Raw genomic sequence first — 20,950 nt, 5'->3', positions numbered from 1 at the left:
TTGGGTACGTACCTAACTCTACTCAGAGGCAAACAACGTTGCTAAAAATCCTGTGGTTTGACTTCAAGCAGTAATCTAGGTACAGGCCCTTATGCTGAGTCTGTATCATCCAGCAGATACAGCACAGGGACTCCCTACCTGACAGGATGAGAATGTATTGCTGATAAATACCACTGAGAACTCAACAGAGAAATGCCACACTCAGTAAGAACCACCAAGTTATATGAATGGTCCTGAAATGTTCTGAGGGGTTTTGACAGTGTTCTTATCACAACTTATCTATGTTCCTGCAACTGGGGAAGTCTTTTGCAGAAGGTGCATTCTCGATTCTGAATGCATCACTTAAAACCTGCAGAATCTCTGCTCTGCAGAATGGGAAGTAATCCTGCCCATGTGGAATTGGATTCCGCAAGCATGAAACTGCTGAAATTCCCAGGAAGACGGTGACAATTCTGGCACTGCTTCTGCTTGGAGATTTTAGCACAGAAAGCAATAATATTATGCCTGCAATGTCAAGTTGCTAGCTGAAGCAATCTATACCAGTCCCTGATGCCAGCTCTTTCCCCGATATATTCTACTTCAAAATTTTCTTTCACAAACATTCTTGTGCTTCAAGTCCCAGGACTCCCTCCCTGCTGCACATTATCTAATAAACTCCATAAACAAATTTATTCTCCTTTCCACAATTAATTTTGCCAATACAAATCCCATCCTTTGCTTCTTTTTAACGTAGTTACTAATTTTTATGGTTTACATTTTAAACCTGGATTCTAAAATGAGCAAACACGAGGAAATCTGCAGATGCTGGAATTTCAAGCAACACACATAAAAGTTGCTGGTGAACACAGCAGGCCAGACAGCTCTCTAGGAAGAGGTACAGTCGACATTTCAAGACCCTGGGTCTCGGCCCGAAATGTCGATTGTACCTCTTCCTAGAGATGTTGCCTGGCCTGCTGCATTCACCAGCAACTTTTATGTGCGTTGCTTGTTCTCAAATGAGCAACACACACACAAAATGCTGAAGGAACTCAGCAGGGGCATAAACCTTTTGCCATTTTGGGCCAAGACCTTTATTCCGGGCTCATCTTCTAACTTCTAAAATGTTCTTCTATCTTTGAAGCATTTTAGATAGCTTTAATACTTGTCCATGCTGATCATCAAGTAGCCAAATACATTAATTCCATCTAATAGCATATGACCTACAGCTTCTAATGTGTTGATAATTCAAGTGCTTATCTAAATACTTACTAAACATGGTACATTCCAGATTTCAACCATTTTCTGGGTGTAAAGGTTTCTCCTCAAACCTCAACATATTACTACCTCATCTGGTTCACTCTTTCTTAATTTGAGGTTAATCCTCAATGGAAGGAGGGATTAAAGTTTTTTGATATTTTTATAGAATCATACAGCATGAAAACAGGCCCTTCAGCCTACAAAGTCTACACACCCACTTTAAATAAGCCAGTTTTCATCTCCTTACATTCTCATCAACTGCTCCCATATTCAGCTACTCAGCTTCAAACTTTCAGCAACTTACAGTAGCTAATGAACCCACCAATCCACATGACTTTGGGATGTTGGAGGAAACCAGAGAACCCAGAGTAAACCACACAGTTACAGGAGGAACAAGCAAATTCCACACTGACAACCCCGGAGATTAGGACTGATTGACTCTGGGAGGCAGCAGCTCTGTTTGCTGCTCTCTAGAGGCAACACATGAGCTTACTTGACAGCGATTCTGTCCAAGTTTTCCAGCAGGGAATGAGAAGCAAATCATGATGTACTTTCAATTAGAACTTAAGCACTGACTTGGTCCGGGAACTGCTAGAATAACCTTCAAACAACAGACATGCCAATTTCTGAAAAGGATTTCTGTGCAACAAAAAAATGATGAGTACACACCAACTCAAAAATAACATGCAAATCAAGTCAACAAGTCCAGAAACATTTATAAGTCTGATGGGATGAACAGAAATTTGACCTCAAGGGCCTCCACTCAGATTCCACTCATGGCGGGGGGGGGGGGAGATAATGTGTCCCAAAGGAGTGGGAGTAAAAAAGGGAAAGAAAATCATATAGCTGCTGCTGGTGGAAGAGCCAAGGATTTGACAACGGAGTGAACCCTCCAAGAATTTGATTTTCATCAATAGAACCTCAGCTATATTGATTCAAATCAAGCTGGAAAATACACCATGTATACATTTAAACTGATTTTACTAAGCATACAAAGCACTCTGATGAAAAATTGACTGCAACCACCGAAGCCGTCAAGTTAGAGTTCAGAAGGCAAATTTCTTCCACCTTCATGCGAAGCAATGGTTAATAGCAATAAGCAGCCATCTAGCACTGCCTTTAGAAAACACCACAGCACACGCAAAAGATCTAAAGAGAACAGAACACCTTACAAAAATCAAAGAATCATGGCAAGTATGTTTCAGGAAACCAGCCTTCTACATTGCAACAGAGGGATACTTCTAATGAGAGGTATGGGCCAAATTCTGTGCAAATGGAAAACCAATGTTTCTTACCACCAAACTCACAGAAAACGGTTCATGAAGATTTGGTGATAGAGGTCTGCTATTATAGCTTTCTCACAGGTAAGAAGATTCATTAATTCTACTCCTGCACCCTGCATTGAATGCACTGGAGCTAAGATGTCTCTGCATTTGATCTCATCCTTTGTAGCAAGAATCACCACAAAGTGTAGATCCAGTTCTACAACATCCTGAGCTGGAGGACTAGACATTGATGGGTGATACATGCACTGGCTGAGGTGCAGAGGCTGCCTACAAGCATCGCCACTACGTTTAAGACCTTGACAATATAGAAGTTCCATTACCACAAAAGTTAAGTGCAGCCAGGACTGATGCCCAGGCTGAGATGAGTGCAATTAGGACTAAAGACCACAAAGACATGAGATTAAAATTGAAATATCAAAGTCTTTAAGAATGATAAAAACATGTACACTTCAAAGTTCACTTAATGTGGAAACAGTTTTCAAGAAAATGTCAAACCAAACATGTAAATTTAGGGTAAATTTGCAGCCACAGTTTGCCTATGTGAGAGGTAATTATGGCCTGAAGCACCGCTAAAACTCACTTTCACATCACACAAAGCCAAAATATTTTCAGGTTCTTTTTTGCAACAAGAATTGTTCACAATATCCTTAGATTCCTATCAGAGCACTTCTCTGAAGGTTATCTGCAGACACTAGTACCCAAAAGGTAGGGAGTGCTTTTATACAGCAATTCTAAAGAGATAGATTGCATAATTAAATAAAGAACACAAGGAATAGGAATTTTCTTTCTCAACATAAAGGACTGCTCATTTTCCTGGATTACTTTCCTTTCACCAATCATTTGCCTGCCTATCTAACCTATCAATATCTCTCTCTATGTCACCGGCCTCATCAGTTAACCTTCCCACTTATTATTATGTAATCAACAAATCTGGCCAAATGTCCATTCACTTTATTCCTCCAACACATAATGTAAACAAATCCTTGTGGCATCCCACTGGTTGTTCATCCATCGTCGACATCAATGAGGACCTTGACACTATTATGATGGTGTCGAAACTAGCACAATTTGGATTTAAGTGAAGGAGAGTTGCGCAGTGTCAGCCTCACGCTCTCTTCCCAATTCCCATCTGGATCCAGTGGCAAGACAGAGTCGAGACGGCTGGAGATGGGACTAGGTGCAGTGGATGACCAGGACGTCTTCTGTGTCTTGTCGTGCTCTACACGTTCCACGACGCTTGCAGAGACCTCCTTCTTGACCATTGGGCCTTCCATTGGTCTCGTCCGCTCAATCTGCCGGAGTCTGTCTTCACATGCTGGGATAGACAACTCGCTATCTCACTGAGGGTTTGAGACCCATCGGCTACCCTCACCTGGTTTAGCCGGCTTGTCAAAGCCATTGCCCGGGGTGTGGCCGCTGTCGCATACAAACAGCTACGGGGAGCCACAGGTGAGAGCTGAGTGCCAGGTGGGGACCAAAGGTGGACTAACCACCTTGAAAAGGACGCGACATGTTCCCCCACCAGAGGTGCTACCCCTCCCTGACACCCCATACACCCCACTGGTAACAGGTTGCCAAGCACCTTCTGAATGTCTGAAAGAATAAGCAGTCATATTTGTTCCAGCCTAATCAAAATAAAGAGCTTCTCACCTAATCCCATTTTCCAAAACTTGCTCCACAGAGGTCTTAGACTGCACATCCAAATACAATTTGAACATAAATCTTTTTTTTGTAATTTATTTTTTATTGAAGTTCATCATTAAACAGACATTTCCATCAGATGTATTTCAGATATTGTACATATATATCATACAATCATATTTGCCTCAAATTTCCACATAATATTTATCTGAGGTGTACACCTATAGAAAAGAAAGGAAAGAAAGAACAAGCAAAAGGAGAAAACGAATGAGAGTTTTATCCTCTCCCCTCCTTTCAGGCAGATGTCTACAATGTTCTGAATGAAAATATTTCCTTTATCCTGTTCTCATCCTACCAAGTACCTTCAATCTGCAATAAAAACAGAAAATGCAGCAAATGCTTGGCAAATTAAACCACATCTGTGGAAAAAGGAACAGAGTTAACATTTATGGAGTTGAATTTGGACAAGTGAAATGCTGCAAACTGGGAGGTGAAATACAAGAAGGAAGTATGGTAAAAGGCAGGACTTCCAAGGATACTGATGTACGGAGGGGGGGACTTGGGGAGCAAATCAATTACTCCTTGAAAGTAGCAACACCTGTAAGTAGGATGGTAAAGGTGGCATATTGTTTTCATTGGTCAGGGTGTTGAATATAAAAGTTGCAAAGACAAGTTGCAGCTGTGTAGAACTTTGATTAGGCTATATTTGGGGTATTGTGTATAGTTTTGGTCGCAGCCATACAGGAAGAGGTTCTCCAGGATGTTGCAGCTGTAAGGAGAGTCTGGGTGATCTGAAGCAGTCTGATGAGTGACCTGATAGAAGTATCTAAAATTATGAGAGACAGATAGGGGAGATAGTTACTCGTATCTTCTGAAGGTTGAAATGCCAAATACTAGTGGGCATAGCTTTGAGGTAAGGCAACAAACATTTAAAGGAGGTTTAGGAGGCAAGTAACACACACAAAATGCTGGAGGAACTCAGGAGACCAGGCAGCATCTATGGAAAAGAGTGAACAGTCACCATTTCAGAATGAGACCCTTCAGCGGAACTGGAGAAAAAGTCAGATCTAGAAGTTGGGGGAAGGAAAGGAAGAAACACTAGGTGACAGGTAAAACTGAGAGGGGAGCGAAAGTAAAGAGCTGGGAAGTTGACTGGTGAAAGAGGTGCAGGGCTGGAGAAGGGAAATTTGCTGACGATACAACCATCGTTGGTAAAATCTCAGGTGGTCACAACAGGGTGTACAGAAGTGAGATAGGCCAACTCGTGGAGTGGTGCTGCGGCAACAACCTGACACTCAGCGTCAATAAGATGAAAGAGCTGATTATGGACTTCAGGAAGGGTAAGACAAAGGAAGACATACTAATCTTCATAGAGGGATGAAAAGTGGAGAGAGTGAGCATCTTCAAGTTCCTGGGTGTCAAGATCTCTGAGGATCTAACCTGGTCCCAACATATTGATGTAGTTATAAAGAAGGCACCAGTGGTTATACTTTATTAGGAGTTTGAAGAGATTTGGTATGTCAACAAATACACTCACAAACTTCTACAGTTGTACCGTGGAGACTGTTCTGACAGGCTGCATCACTGTCTGGTATGGAGGGGCTACTGCACAGGACCGAAAGAAGCTGCAGAAAACAGTAAATCTAGTCAGCTCCATCTCGGGCACTAGCTTACAAAGTACCCAGGACATCTTTAGGGAGCGGTGTCTCAGAAAGGCAGCGTCCATTATTAAGGACTTCCAGCACCCAGGGCATGCTCTTTTCTCACTGTTAGTATCAGGCAGGAGGTACAGAAGCCTGAAGGCACACACTCGGCCATTCAGGAACAGCTTCTTCCTCTCTGCCATCTGATTCCTAAATGGACATTGAAGCTTTGGACACTACCTCACTTTTTTTAAAAATATACAGTATTTCTGTTTTTGCACATATTTTAAAATCTATACAATATATGTAATTTGATTTACTTGTTTATTTATTATGTTTTGTTTTATTTTATTTATTATTATTTTTCTCGCTCTGCTAGATTATGTATTGCATTGAACTGCTGCTGCTAAGTTAACAAATTTCTCATCACATGCCGCTGATTCTGATTCTGATTTTGGAATGTAATAGAAGCTGACAGAAGACCATGGAAGAAAGAAAAACAGGGAGGAGCACCTGAGGGAGGCAATGGGCAGGCAAGGAGATAAGGTGAGAGAGGAGAAAGGGAATGGGGAATAGAGAGGCGGTGGGGGGGGGTACATTAACAGAAGTTTGAGAATTCAGTGTTCGTGCCATCAGGTTGGAGGCTACCCAGACAAACATAAGGTGTTGCTCCTCCATCCTGAGTGTGGCTTCATCTCGACAGCAGAGGAGACCATGGATCGACATATTGGAACAGGAATGGGAAGCAGAATTTAAATGGGTGGCCACTGTGAGGTAAGTTTTGTTTCTTTTCCTTACACAGAGGGTGTTAGGTGCCTGACATGCACAACCAGGGGAAGTGGTGGAAGCAGATACAACGGCAACATTTAGAGATGGTTCGACAAGCATAGAAACGGGCAGGTTACAGAGGGACATGGACCACTTGCGGGCAGATGGGGTTAGGTTGGACAGGCATCGTGGTCGGCACAGACATCGTGGGCCAAAGAACCTGTTCCTCTGCTGCACTGTTCCATGTTCTACATTCTTCGACCCTCCATCACTCAACCTGAAAAATCAGTTCTGTTTATTTTCCCACAAACTCAGCCTGGCCTGCTGAATATATCCAGCAATTTCGGTTTTTATTTTAGATTTCCAACATCAACAATCATAGAGTCATGCAACATAAAAGCAGGCCCTTTGTCCCAATTTATACATGCTGACCAAATTACTTGCCTGAGCTAATTCCTCTTCCCTGTATTTTGCCCACGTGCCCCCGAACCTTCATGATAATTTATCTGTCGAAATGTCTTAAATGTTGTAACTTTACCAGCCTCTTCCACTTCCTCTGACAGCTCATTCCAAATATTCACCAAGTTTCTTTATTTTATTTTTCCTTACTTCAAATGGAGGTTAATTCCATGAATGTGGGGTGTTCCATTTTGGGAAGACAAATCTGGGTAAGACATTCTCAATGAATGATAGGAGTTTGGGAAGTTATTCAGAACAAAGGGATCTTGGAGTACAAGTATAGTTCCTTGAAAGTGATGTCACAGGTCAACAGGGTAGTAAATATATCCTTGCAAGAACAGGTGAAAGATGAAAACACACAAGCTTCTCTCAGTCAGAGCACTGAGTATACAAATTATGAGTTCCTGTTGTCTTACAACAGAAAATCCACATTTGGAATACTGTGCTCAGTTTTGGTCACCTTGCTATAGGAAAAACACTATTAAACTGGAAAGAATGCAGAGGAGACCTTCAAGGATGTTCTTTGGACACAGGGGACTGAGTTACAGACAGCCATTGCACAGGTTGGGACTTTATTCATTGCATAAAGTTTACCAGGGTTGGGGAATCGAGGGACAACCTTTTCACTCAGAGGGTGATAAGTACATGGAATGAGCTGTCAGAAGAAATGGTTGATGCAGATACATTAACAACACTTCGAAGGTTCTTGAACAGTTACATGATATAAAAGGTTTAGAACAATATGAGCCCAACACAGGCAAATGGGCTTTGCTTAAATGGGAACCTTGAATGGAACTGAACATTTGTGCTGAAGGGCCTGTTTCTATGTTATATGACTCTACGACTCTAAATCTATTGCTCTTCAGTTTTTGAACACATCTCCGAAGTCCAAGACTCAACTCACACCTCCTTTGCTACAAGATCCTTGACTTCATGATCAACAGATACCAATAAGGATTGGTAGCAACACCTCCACCATCATTATCCTCAACAATGGTGCCGCAATAATCTATGTCCTCAGTCCTTTATCTCTATATACTCACAACTCTGGCCAGATTCTTCTCTAACTGCATCTATGTTTGTAGGTAATACCACTGTAGTAGGTAATATCTCAAGTAATGGACTACAGGAAGGAGTAAGAGAGGCTCATGATATTGTGCATGATACTGATCTTTCTCTCAATGTCAGCAAGTGTCACTGACTTCAGGAAGGTGAAGGGGGCAGTGCACATGCTCCCGTTTACATCAACAGTGGAGGTTAAGAGGGTTGAAAGCTTCAAGCTCCTTGGAGCAAACATCACCAATAACCTGTTTGGTATAACCACATTGAGGCCATAGCCAAGGAAGTTCAAAGTTCAAAGTAAATTCATGATCAAAATACACGTGTCACCATATACAACCCTGAGAAACACAAAAGACTCAACAGAATCAATGAAAGACTGCACCCAATAAGACAGACAAATAACCAATTTGTAAAAGATGACAAATTGTGTAAATACAAATAAAAATTTCAATACTAATAAAAAATAAGCAATAAATACCAATAACATGAAATGAACAGTCCTTCAAAATGAGTTTAGAGGTTGTGGGAACAGTTTAGTGATGGGGTAAGTGAAGTTTTCTCCACCGGTTCCTGAACCTGCTGGTGTGCGTCCTGAGGCTCCTGTACCTTCTTTCCGATGGCAGCAGTGACCAGAGAGTAAGGCTTGGATGATGTGGTTCCTTGATGATGGATGCAACTTTTCTTGCAACTGCTCACTAGTACCTCTACTTCCTTAGGAGGCTGAAGAAATTTGGCATGATCCCATCAAACTCAATAACTTTTATCAATGCACATGAGAAAGCATTATACTGGATACATCACATCTCGGTATGGCAAGATCTCTGCCCGTGACTGCAAGAAACCGCAGAGAATTGAGGACACAGGTCAGCACATCACGAAAACCAGCCTCCCCTCCATGGACTCCGTCTGCACTTCTTGTTGCCTCGGTGAAGCAAACAGCACAATCAAAAACCCACCCATCACGCTCTTTCTCTCTTCTCCCCTTTGTTATCAGACAGAAGATAGAAAAACCTGAAAGCACGTACACATACAAGGCTCAAGGACAACTTCAATAAGGCTATTGAACAATACCCTAGGAGGACAAGACTGACTTTTGACCTCAGTCTACTATTAACTACCTGCACTGCACTTTTTCAATAGGTTTTATACTTTATTCTCCATCTTGTTACTGTTTCACTTCGCAAAGTAAGTTTTTCACTGTAATTTGGTACATGTGACAATAATAAATTAACTTTTCCCTTTACTAAAGGAAAGAGACCTTTCTATTCCAGTCTAATTGGGACACCCATTTTTTTTTAGACAACTCAGCTAAATCTTCCTTTAATCTCTCCTGCTCAAACAAAAAGTTTTCAACATTAGCAATGCCTTCATAAATCTCCTCAGCGTTCAGTGACCAGAAATACATGTAGTACTTGCATTCTGCCTTCTTGCAAAATAAAGATTTCTTCCTCACTTTCAACTAAAATAGCAATTTTTCTATGTCTTCTATCATCGTGCATTGAAGTCTGAATCATTCCTCTTTATTATCAAGTCTTATGAATTGCTACTTGTTTACGATCCAGTTACACAACCACAAGGACAATAACAGATCTAACTTTCCATTCTCCTTTAGACCCAAAAGACTTCTGCGTTTGGACAAGCTGAATGTCAAGAACACGATTCCACTAATGAGACATGCAGAACTAAAATGTGCCGTCTACAAGTATGAGATCACCTGTAGCAGACACAAGCAAGAAAGAATTTCTTCTCTTCAAAGGCAATGGAACACTTTACCCAAACAGCTGTAGAGATGAAATTGTTGAATTAAATACAAAGGTGAATTGTCAGATATTTAACCTTAAGAGAGATTCGAGACACAAGATTGTTTGATGTCATTTCCTGTACACAAGTGTAAGGAGAACAAGATATTTGTTACTCCAGATCCGAAACAACACAAAAAACACAAAAGATAAAGAACGCAATAATAACAAAAATCACACACAAATGATGTAAATAAATAAGATAGTTTATATACATAGATTAATTGTATGTCCATGAAGTGCCGCTAAATAATGGGAAATAATAAAATAGGTATGGAGTTAATGGGTGGAGGTGTTGATTAGTCTCACAGCTTGGGGAATACAATTGTTTTTCAGTCTGACTGCTATGGTATGGATGCTAGGTAGCCCCCTCCCTGAATGAAGTGGGACAAATAGTCCACAATCAAGGTGTGTGGGGGGCTTCGTGATGTTACTGGCCCTTTGCTGGCACCTTTCTATATATCTGCCCTTGATGGTGGGTAGGCTAGTGCCAGTGATGCATTGGACAGTTTTGACTACCAGTTGTAGAGCCTTCCTGTCTAACGCACTGTAGTTTCCGCACCAAGCAAGGATGCAGTTTGTTAGGATGCTCTCTACTACACATCTGTAGAATAATGTGAGTACAGTTGTGCAAAGTCCATCTCTCTTCAGCCTCCTCAGAAAGTAGAGGCATTGGTAAACTTTCTTGACTATGTAGGATGTAATCTGGGATCATCAGAGGTTGTGTATGATGTACACTCCCAGGAGTTTGAAACTGCTAGTAATTTCCATTGTTGTGCTGCTGATGTGAAGCGGGGGGCTGGGGGAAGAGTGTGAGTGGTGCGAGTTCTCCTGAAGTTGATAACCATCTCCTTTGTCTTCTTGACATTAAGGAAGAGTTTATTTGCCTGGCTTCAGGCTCAAGTTCTTCCACCTCCTCTCTGAATCAGGGAGCATGTGGGGACAGCAGCCTGGATGAATGAAGTGTTGAAAATGTCCAAGAAGACGCCAGTGAGTTGGTGTGCATGCTTCCTTAGTACTCAGCCTGGGATGCTGTCTGGCCCAGCCACCTTACGGGGATTGACTCTGCAGAGTCCTTCTCACCTCTGCTCTGTTACAGACAGTGGCTGTTCACCTGGGAAGAGGGTAGAGTTCATGGCTGGTGTTGTGTTGCATGCCTCGAAGTCTGCGTAAAGGTTGCACAGTTCAAAAGATGGTCAGAAAAATGGGAAGAGAGAACGTGAAAGTAGTGTTGAAGCCAAAACTTTATCAGACATGATCTGATTGAATGGTTCAAACAAGTGTTTAACTTATTTTGCTCCTATTTCTCTCATACAACTTCTTACATTCCTCTACACATTTTCCTGCATTAAGATCTCACACAAGTTTCCATTTCCTACTTTTGCCTACATGCATGCATTTGATTATTTGGAGATTCTACTTTTGCAGTATCACTCTTATAATTTGTTAGAACATGCTGACATTGAACCTTTGGTTCTCTGTGAGCACCTCCCTTGGCTCTAAGATTGACCAGCATCATGACAAGGTGGGTGGTACGATAATGGGAGAGTTGATGAAAATGCAGGAGTGGCTGATGGTCAGGACGGACTCGATGGGAGAAGGACCCATTTTCATGCTGGTTCTAGTTCATTCCTGCATTATGATAATTCAGATGAATACAATTTTCTTTCTCTCAATTTAAAAATTTCACTGAAAGCCAAATAAAACCCTTGCAGATGTGGAAAATTTGAAATACAACAGAAAATACTGTAAATTATCAGCGGACAGACATCATCTGTTTAGAAAGAAACAACCAGCATTTCAGTTCATTAGCTTCTCACCAGAAGTTAAATGAAAAATTTTTGCCTTCTTCATCTTTGTTCACTTTCATAATAAACACTTTCAACAGGGTCCTACCACCAAACAAATCTTTACTTTACACCACCCCCACTCTCTAATTTCTACAGGGATCGCTCCCTCTGTGATTTCCTTGTCTATTTCATCCCTACCTACTAATCTTACTCCTGTCACATACCCTTGCAAACAAGAGAAACACTACACCTGCCCATTCATGACCCCAATCAGCCTTTCCAGGTAGGGCAACACTTCACCTGCTAATCTATTGGGGGTGTCTATTGTATCCAGTGCTCCTGATGTGCACTGGGACCTGACTCATATTGGGAGATTGTTTTGTCGAGCACCTCCACTCCATCTGGCAAAAGCAGAAATTCCCAGTGGCCAATTATTTTAATTCTTACCCCAATTCCCATTCCAACATGTCAGTCCATGGGCTCCTCTTCTGCCATGATGAGGCTACTATCATGGTGGAAGAACAATACCTCATATTCTGTCTAGGTGGCCTCCAACCTGATAGCATGAACATCGATTTCTCCTACTAGATGTAGCCTGAACTGCTGAGTTCTTCCTGCATTTTCTATGGTTAACTCTCACACGAATACTCCTTCACCCCCTGAAACTACACCCAGAATTGCCCTTCATACTACTGTCAAGCTAAGAATCCAGATCTTGAAGAAAGCCGTAAAGCCCTTCTAGTTTAAATATTGCAAGAATTGTTTTGCAGTTGTGTTTCTCAACTATTTTGAGTTCAGACTGAATTTTATCAGTACAGATTCTGGTTTTCACCTTGCCACCTGTAAACCATGCCCCATCAAAACACTATAAATAATCCTAAATAATCCTAAATGAACCATTTTCTAATGTTGCTCACCAGCTATTTAATGCGCTTCCTGGCTCAAAATGTACTTCCCCTTCCCATCCCACTCTTTAACACAGTGTTCCAAGTCTAGACGTTAAATCTGGCAAACTTTGAGACAGTGCATTTATTTGCACCATCACTTTTTCCCCCTTTTTGCATTCAGTGTGAAAGTACATTCTGATTTGTTCTGGACTCATTTAAAATCTGCATTTCTTTACCATTCTTTATCATTGTTCATGATTTAATAACACTTTATTTACAACAAGTTTGATGGTCGTTTTTTTTAAAAGTTCTTGAGCTTTCTTTGTTTTGCGGCTGCTTATGGGGAGACAAATCTCACTGTTATATAGTGTATACATACTTTGATAATAAATGCACTTTGAACTTTGATTTTAGGATGGCGCACAGTTCTTTTCAGCCGATAAAGTACTTCTGAACTGTGATCACAGCCGTAAAGTAAGAATTTACAAAATAGCAGTAAGACTGGAAAGTTGCCTAAGCCTGATCCACCATTCAGAAATATCCTTAATCACCTTCTCCTTTTGCAATATGTTCCTATATCACTTGAAACTCTGGAGTTTAAAATCTTTCTCAAAGTTCATCATAAATATATTATCAAAATACACATATGTTCTCATATATAACCCTGAGAATATACTCTATGAAACCACAGATTTTATCGTAGAAAATTCTGAAGGATCACAGCTTTCAATTGGGAAATGTTTCCCCAGACCACCAGGTTCGCGAATAGTTACAACACTTAAACTATCAGACTCCTGAGCTAGCATGGATAACTTCATTCACCTCAACACTGAACTGATTCCACAACTTATGGACTCACTTTCACACTCTCTACTACTCATCTACTCATGTTCTCAATAATATTTATCACCCCTTTCTGTATTTTCACAAATTAGCTTCCTTTTCAGTCTGGTTGTTTCTCCGTTTTTGTAGGTACATAGTTTTTCATTGATTCCATTGTATTTCTTTGTATCTATTGTGAATGGCCATAAGAAGATGAATTTCAAGGTAGTATATGGTGACATAAATGTACTTTGATAATAAATTAAACTTTGAACTTTGAAATTGATCACTTGTTTGCTGAACCACTTTTTTTTTCTACATGTTTATCTTACAGTTCCATCTGGGCATCAAAATTTGCTTATAACTCACCTTCAAAAAAATGCTACCCTCTCCCTTCTAATACCTCACATTTCTTCTAATTAGACTCCATCTGGAACATTTCGGCATTTAGAAAATTTGTCAGTGTACCACTGAATATTCATTTACTTTGTTTTTCATAATCAGCAAATTTCAACATGTCCTTTCATCTGTCTTTAACATAAATGGCAAATAACTGAATCTGGTGCCAATCATTTTGATATCCTATAAATAATTGCAGAACACAACCAGTATGCAAGTGCCTTTAATGCCTATTAACAAATGCTTTATCCATACTAATATATTGTTCACAATGCCGTAACCTCCTTAATTTTTGTACCAGAACTGCCTTACCTGCTCATTTTGTTACATCATCAATCACTTTCTTAAAACTGTATTGGATTTATCTTGTATAATAATTTTCTAAACGCCAGTATGCCCCCTAAAAACTGATTTCTATATGTCCCTGTCAAGTGACATCAAGCTGATTACTGTGATTCTCTTTTTTCACTCTCCCTTCTTTTAATACTGTTGCTATAGCTGTTGCTTCTAATCATCTGTGACCAATGCAGAACCAAGGTAAGTATCAGTATACACAAACAAATCTTCACAGGCAACAGTGAGATAACAATGACCAGGTTACTGTTTTAAGCTTTGGCTTAGGAGACAAAGAAATCTCATACTCTGCATAGACTTTAGCTCCAATAGGTAGCAAAACTGAGCTCCCTTGTCCAAACAAATTAGAAAATTAGGAGTTCTGATGAAGGGTCTTGGCCCAAAGCGTTGACAGTTTTTTTTTCCCACTCCATAGGTGCTGCCTGTCCTGCTCAGTTCCTCCAGCATTTTCTGTTAGTTGCTCAGGATTTCCAGATTCAGTAGAATCCCTTGTATTTAGAAAATTACTGTATTATTATATTACAGATGAATAGCTTCCACTTGCAATGTAATACAGCTGAAGAAATGGAACTTAATTTTTTTTCTATTAATTTTTGTTGCTCTGCTGAACAAAGTGAGGGATTCAAGAACTTGGAGACAACAGGAGCAGAATCTGAAGTCTGAAGAAACACAAGGTACTGGAGGAACTCAGAGGATCAAGCAGAATAGATAAAAGCTAAGCCAGGATAGTCAATTACGAAATTATCTGTCCATATGACCATGTTGTCCACAGTGTGTTGCCCCTGATTTTCTGTGTCCAGTGCCTCCTTATATTCTCTGCTTGTTACATCCTCACACACACTTTCTTAAAATTGCATTAAAAATGAATCAAGAATTTGCACAGACTGCATGTTCATTGCTGCAATATTCTTTAAATGGTCCTGTGCATACAAAAATCTTAGATCAAGGTCAGACAAAGTTTCAATTTTAGCCACCTTGAAACACTTCTAAGAAAGACTGCCACTTAGGGGCATTGTCCATAAAGACTAAGAACAGCCTTAAGAGAGCGATGAGGAGGCTGCAAATGGATTGGATATATTCTGCAATGGAATGCGCTGAAAGGCTGCAGAAGCACAGACAGGAAACCATTCCTGAGGTTTTTGGGAACCAGTAGGTGAATGGGACCTTTCAAAATAAAGCAGAAGGCACATATTTATCCATCTTTTTTTTGAGTTATAGGCTTTACACTGCACAAAGAAACAGGTCTTTTGACCTATCCAGTTAGTGCTAAACTATTAATCTGCCTAGTCCCATTGACCTGAACTCAGATCATTGCCCTCTGTAGCCCTCCTATCCATGTACCTATCCAAACTTCTCTTACATGTTGAAATGGACCCCACATCCACCACTTACATTGGCAGCTCTTTCCTCATTCTCACCACCCTCTGAGCGAATAAGTTCTCCCTCATGTTCCCCATACACAGTTCACCTTTCACCCTTAACCCATGACCTCTAGTTTTAGTCTCCCCCACCTCAGTGGAAAAAGCTGTTTGCATTTATCGTATCTATATCCCTCATAATTTTGTATACCTCTATCAAATCTTCCCGCATTCTGCTATGGTCTGGGGAATAACATCCTAACCTATTCACCTTTCTCAGTAACTCAGGTTCTCAATTCTTGACAATATCCTTGTAAATTTTCTCCGCACTCTTTCAATCTGAATGAAATTCTCCTGTAAGAAGGTAACCAGAACTGCATACAATAGTCCAAATTAGACTTCACCAACCTCTTATTCAATTTTGACATAACATCCTAACTCCTGTACTCAATACACAGATTTATGAAGCCAAAGGCTTTCTTTAGGACCATATCTACCTACAACGCCACTTTCAAGGAATTAGGGATCTGTATTTCCTGATCTCTCTGTTCTACTGCACTCCTCAGTGCCCTGCCACTCACCATGCAAGACCTACCCTGGCTTGTCCTCCAAAAGTGCAACACCTCACACTTGTCCGCATTAAATTCCAACTGCCATTTTGCAGCCCATTTTTCCAGCTGGTCTAGATCCCACTGCAAGCTTTGATAGCCTTCCTCTTTGTCCACTAACAATCTTGGTGCCTTCCACAAATTTGTTAATCCAGTTTACCACATTATCGTCCAGACGATTGATATAGATGACAAACAACCACAGACCCACCACCAATTACTGCACCACAACATTGTCACAGGCTTCCAGTCAGAGAGGCAACCATCTAAACACAACCTGCATGAACGCAGTGGCTGCAACAGAATGTCAGATACTATACCCTACGGCAAGTGATTTGATTCCGGAATCTCCAGGTCTTCCTGCTATTTCCAAAGCACAAGTCAAGAATACAACTGAATATTCTGAAGTTGTCTGCCCAAAAGCAGCTTCAACAACTCTCAATAAGATCAACACCATCTAGAACAAAGCAAGTCACTTAATGGACAACCCACCCTCTCCTGAAGTTTTCATTCCACCTAGCAGCAACACATCACAGATGTCACCGTGTACCTGCAGCCAAGTATGCAGAACAAGTATACCCGAAAACGAGGTGGCAATCCAGTGAAGATGTAATGTAGGACTAAATGCAACTTTTCAGTAAAAGTCGCATGCCTTGGACAGAGGTAAATAGTACAAATGGACAGCAGGTCAGATCAAAGCTCTGCAGACATGCCAAATCCAATCACTAATGGTGGTGAATATTTAAACAGCTCACAGGTGAGGTGCCAAAGACAAAGTTGAATCTTTTTCATCCAACTTCAATTGGAAGCAAGAATGAAATAATCTATCTTGGCTTTGTCCAAAGTCCCAGTCATCAAAAAGCCAATTTTGTTCAAATCAATTCACGTGAAATTATATCACGAAATTGCCGAGACCAATGGATACAACCACAGTTCAGAACTGGGCATGCCTTTAGCCATTCTGTTGTAGCACAGTTACAGCTGTCATCCACACAGTGATGTGAAAGATTGCTCAAGTATGTTGTGTTCACATAAAAATGTCAAATCTAATCCAGCTACTTACTGAAAGTTGTCACATTTCAATCAAGATTAATTTGATGGAAGGTATCACTGACCATGTTGTTAAAAGGCATTTACTCACTGATTATGCTCAGATTAGATTTCACCAGGAACATTTGACACTAGACCTTATTGCTATCTCATCCGAAGATAGAGAAAAGAACTGAACTCATGAAGTCATATCAAAGTAGGATTTAATCTGGTGTCATGAACCCCAAGTTAAGTTTCAATGAATACTATTTCCATAACTATTGTGACTGAAGCTTGTATTAGATATAAACTGCACTGCATTAAACCACCCATGTTACATAATTTACTGAGTCCATAAATGGGGCAGTAGATTCACAAGCTTGTCATTACCTGCAGGTTCCTCCAAGTAACATACCTGTTACATCATTACCTATGGCCTAATATGGGAACTAGCTGTACAAGATACTGCGGGAGCAAATCCCACCATTGGTAGTATCTACAGGAGGTGCTGCTCCAAGCATCTGTCATCAAAGATTACCACTATCCAGTCCATGCCAGTTTCTCACAGCTATCATCAGGCAGGAGGTACATAACCTTCAAGTCTCACATCACAGGGTTCAAAAACAGCTACTTCCATTTTTGAACCGGCGTAACCCAGATCACTACAGCTTAGCAACACCATGCTCACCCTGCACTAAAATGGATTTGATTCTTTTTTGTTCTAGTTATGTTCCTTTTCTTAAAATTCAAGTATAATTGGTGCTTAATACATGGTTTTGTTATGAATGCTATGTGCTTTTGATGCTACTGCAAGTAAGGTTTTAATTTCACCCATGCATACCTGTCACCATCAGCATTAGGTGCCACGCCCAGATTCAGCTTTGACTGCCATGGCCCACACACTCCTGTTTCAGCTTAAGTGGATCAACTCATTGGTATTCACTTCCAGTTTTCTAGCTGCTGTCTCCATGATCATTTGTCTTTGCCTTCCTTTTGCTTTCTTCCCTTCAATCTTTCCCATAATTACAGTGCATTCTAACTCCTCTTTCCCAATCACATGTCCAATGAAGTAATGTTGCCTTTTCATGATCTCATACATTATTTCTCTTTTTGTGCTTGCTCTGTTCATGACATCCTGTACCTGTACATATGCTTTTAACAATAAATTTGAATCACCTTGGACCGCAGCAGCTTATCACCAACTTCAGTGGGACAATACTGAACTTGCCAACAACACCAACATCCTAGAACATGAATATAAAGATAAAAGGCAGCAATTAATATAAAGTACGTGCACTCTGTAACACTTGCCAATTAGACCCACAATTTCCTCACGAGTAGAAACCAGGCAAGCACAACCAACCATTTATCCATCTCAATTCACAGCTGCTTTTCTGAAATTCCCACCAAAATCCACCCTATTAAATACCAACACAACGAATGGAACTACTACATAACCACAGCCCAGCAGCATTAAACAAGAATAACTAAATAACCAGATCACCACATTTTATCACTTCAAATTTTCAGGTGTAAAATCCTGCCCAGATCCATGGACATCATTAAACTGAATTAGCATTTGCAAACATATAAAAGTTTAAAGTAAACTTACTATCATATATATCACCACATACAAACCTGAGATTTGTTTTCTTGCAGACATACTCAGTAAATCCAAGAACCAAAATAGTATCAATGAAAGGCCGCACCCAACAGGGCAGACTAACAACCAGTGTACAAAAGACAACAAACTGTGCAAACACAAGAGATAAATAATAATGATAATAAATAAATAGGTAATAAATATTGAAACACATAGACGAAGAGTCATTGGAAGGTGAGTTCATACGGTGTGGGGACAGTTCAGTTATGAAGCAAGTGAGGGTGAATGAAGTTATTGCCATTGGTTCAGAGCTTGATGGTTGAGGAGTAATAACTGTTCCTGAAAGTGGTACTATGCATCCAAAACTCCTGTACCTTCTTCCTCATGGCAGCAGTGAGAAAAGAGCATGACCTGGACAGTGGTGCTCTCAGTGATGGATGCTGCTTTCCTGTGACATACCAGGCTGTGATGTAGCCAGTCCATATGCTCTCCACTGCAAATCTATAGAAGTTTGCCATGATGAGTCTTTGCAAACATATAAGAAAGTAGAAGCTTTCTTTGTAATTGCACTTATGAGCTGGGTACATGACAGGTCCCCCAAAATAATAATACCGAGGAATTTAAAGTTACTGACTCTCCACACAATGAGGACTGGTTCATGGGCCTCCGGTTCCCTCCTCCTGAAGTCAATAATCTACTCCTTGGTCTTGCTGACATTGAATATGAGGTTGTTGTGGCACTCCTCAGCTAGATTTTCAATCTCCCTCTATATGATGATTTGTCACCAGTGCAGTTATCAACTTAAGTATGGCACTGGAGCTGTGCTTAGTCACACAGTCACAAGTGTAAATGTGACTAGCGCAGTGGCCAAAGCACACAGCCTTGTGGTGCACCTATGCTGATGGAGATTGTGCATGAGATATTGTTGCTAATCTATTCCAAATCCTTCATTGTCAACCACAGGAAAATTAATAATTTAGATTCTTTTGCAATCAGTTTTGCCTATAAGATTTACTGATATAACATTCCCCCTCCCGGCTCCCCTTTCCATTACCTGACAAGGTTATGAAAGTCCAAGTAAAACTGGAAAGAAAGCAGCAAGCAATATTATTCAGCAGCAGACATTTGTTTTCTGACATTTCTACTGACCTAACAGAGATCTGCAACAGGGTACCATCTCTTCTAAAGAGAAGTGACAGCAACATCCAAACATGTAATTGAAATGCACATATTAAAATTAACTGAGACAACATACAATAATCTAGGCATCCAATGTATAATCTGACACATCATGAGCTCAGAAGGTTATATGTGTTTGCAAATTCTAATCAATGCCGCTGAACTGTATCTCACCCGTAATCCATCTAGCCACTTTAGCACAACTGGTGCTGTCAAAACAGTTGTCACATATTGCTTTGGGAATATTACCATGTAAGGTACCTTATTATTTATTACTGGCCTCAGAGACTCAAATTAAGAAGTATTGATTAGTATTTGTCCATCAGCAGGCTTTGAGGGGGAAAAAATCTTTTCCTTTTGCATACAAAGCTTTTGAGGAACATATATGACTTAAAATGTTGGGAAATGCATCACCTTAGCCAAATTTCTTTCAACTAGATTGGACAATCAGTGGAGATGGTTACCGGGACATTGTGATCAGTAATTTGACAATATGAGCATTAATTCCTGCTGCCACAGGTCATCATAGAACACAGAACTGTACAACACAGTTTAGGCACTTTACTCCATGACTTTGTGCCAACCTTTCAACCTACTCCATGATCAACTCACCATCCCTTCCCTCCCATTCGCCCTCCAATTTTCCTTCATCTAGGTGCCTTTTATCATCAACGGCTGCAGGAAACTATCATTCTTTAATGCTGAGTCTTACATAATATACTACACAAAGTCTTGTTTTTTGTAAAAAAGCATGAAATAGATGTCAGAAATCAGACAATTGCAAAGCCCTTTGAACAAATCTGCTTGCTCCTTTTCCACAGAACAAAGTAAACAGATTTGATCCTCAATCTCCAATTTCAGAAGTGTCTTAGATCTTGGAAACTCACTGCACAGTCTTGTGCATTAAGCTTATACCTCAACATTTGTCACACTACATCATTAAATGAAGACATTGATATGAATCACATTATCACAATTTTCAAACGCAGAAAGATCAAAACAACTTAGGCAGAAGTGAAAACACATT

The 20,950-nt window shown here is 40.4% G+C and overlaps 1 protein-coding gene across 7 annotated transcripts in view; it reads right to left on the bottom strand.

Moving 5' to 3' along the window:
* The window catches only part of tsnare1 (T-SNARE Domain Containing 1), a 1,025,035-nt gene that overhangs the window by 870,436 nt on the left and 133,649 nt on the right, over window positions 1-20,950 (bottom strand). For 2 of the 7 annotated variants that reach the window (XM_063040571.1, XM_063040628.1), the window contains exon 2: window positions 18,318-18,385. The exons of the other annotated variants lie outside the window; for them this stretch is intronic. The gene's annotated coding sequence lies outside the window, so the exon portion shown is untranslated. The remainder of the gene's footprint in view (window positions 1-18,317; window positions 18,386-20,950) is intronic. 7 annotated transcript variants of the gene reach the window in all.

Source organism: Mobula hypostoma, chromosome 1 (assembly GCF_963921235.1).
Source record: "Mobula hypostoma chromosome 1, sMobHyp1.1, whole genome shotgun sequence".
Lineage (NCBI taxonomy): Eukaryota > Metazoa > Chordata > Chondrichthyes > Myliobatiformes > Myliobatidae > Mobula > Mobula hypostoma.
This window is presented reverse-complemented; position numbering and strand designations above follow the sequence as displayed.